Source organism: Fukomys damarensis, unplaced genomic scaffold (genome assembly GCF_012274545.1).
Source record: "Fukomys damarensis isolate Sample0158 unplaced genomic scaffold, DMR_v1.0_HiC HiC_scaffold_12, whole genome shotgun sequence".
Lineage (NCBI taxonomy): Eukaryota > Metazoa > Chordata > Mammalia > Rodentia > Bathyergidae > Fukomys > Fukomys damarensis.
In genome coordinates, this window is record NW_022900924.1 from 43,154,371 (window position 1) to 43,156,041 (window position 1,671).

Below are 1,671 nucleotides of genomic sequence, written 5' to 3' on the forward strand. Positions count from 1 at the left end.
TTTTTTTTTTTTTTTTTTTTTTTTGAGATAAGCTCTCCCCCTGTGTAACCCGGGGTAGCCTCAAACTTGTGATCCTCCTGCCTCAGTGTTCTGGGTGCTCGGATTGCAGGCGTGTGCCTCCACACTTCACTGGGTCTTTTATTTAAACTATTCCTTTTTCTTTCTTTTTTTTTAAAACAGGGTCTCCCTATGACGTCCAGGCTGGCCCTGGACTCGCAGTTCAAGTGCCTCGGCCACTTTAGTACTGGGATTATAGGTGTGCACCACCATGCTCAGCTTGATATGGGTTTTTTTGGTTGTTGTTTTTTGATACCAGGGATCGAACTTGGGTCTTTGTGCTTGCAAGGCAGGCAGCACAACCACTGAGCTAAATCCCCGGCCCTCAACTTGATATGCATATTTTTTAAAATTCCAACTTTCCACAGACCCTAACAAACGCTGTGCCTTACACTGGAACTGAGATTCTTACAGTTCTTCCAGAAGGCGCCCAGAAATGAAGCTGTGAATGCCAGAATTTTCCCAAAATGCCCTGAGGCTGTCAAGGACTATACAATGTGCAGCACAAGTGAGTGACACCTTGAGTCGGTGGACCCTTGAGGGTGCTGGATTTCTCCATTTCTAGGGGTGATTGTGGTGGCTTCAAATGGGGAAACCCTGCCTGCCGGCTTTCCTTCCTTGGGTTTCAGTGAGCCAAGGCAGTGGGCGCTCCAGAGAGCAGCACTGCACGGAGTAGGCGATGGTCAGCACTGGTGAGGACAGAGCCAGGTGGGAGTCGAGATTTGGGGTCCGGCAGAATTGTGACGTGGAGATGCGGGGGCTGGGCTGGGACCTGGGATCATGCAGAAGGAGAAAGATGTCTCCGTAAGAGCAGCTCCACTCACCGAAGCCTCTGGTCCAAGGATGAGTCCGGAGTGTGTGTGCATGAAAAATCCCACTCTAGCCGGGGATTTAGCTCAGTGGCTCCACTGCCTGCCTTGATAGTGCAAGGACCCAAGTTCAATCCCCGTACCATACCCCCCCGCAAAAAAATCCCACTCTTGCCAGGCTTGGTGGTGCAGGCCTAAAATCCCAGCACTCTGGAGGCTGAGGCAGGAGGATTGCCGTGAGTTCCAGACCAGCCTGGGCTACATAGTGAGTTCCAGGTCAGTCTCAGCTACATAGTGAGACCCTGTCTCAAACAAACAAACAAAAATCTAAATTTAAAGAAAATCAAGGATCCAAATGTTAAATACATGCAAAAATAAAAGCAAGCAAGATTCTGTGACAGTCAAATGCCCAGAATGAAGAGATAGTAAGACACCAGTGTGCTCACTGAGGCATTTTGGTAGTTCTAGTTCATCTTTATGCTTATCTGCTCTTTTAAATGAAAATACAATCGAATGAAAATACATTATCCTTTTCAGTTGCGGGCACAAGAAGGAAAACAGCACTTGCCGGGACAGCAAAGTCAAAATACTTGTGCCTGCCTGCAACTCCAGCTCCTTGGGAGGCTGAGACAGAAGAATTGCAAGTTCAAGGCCACAGCTGAGCATGGTGGCACATACCTGTAACACCAACACTCAGAAGGCTGAGGCAGGAGAATCGCCACAAGTTCAAGGCCAGCCTGGACAACTTAGCCAGTCCCTGTCTCAAAAAAAAAAAAAAAAAAAAAAAAAATATGAAGGGACGGGG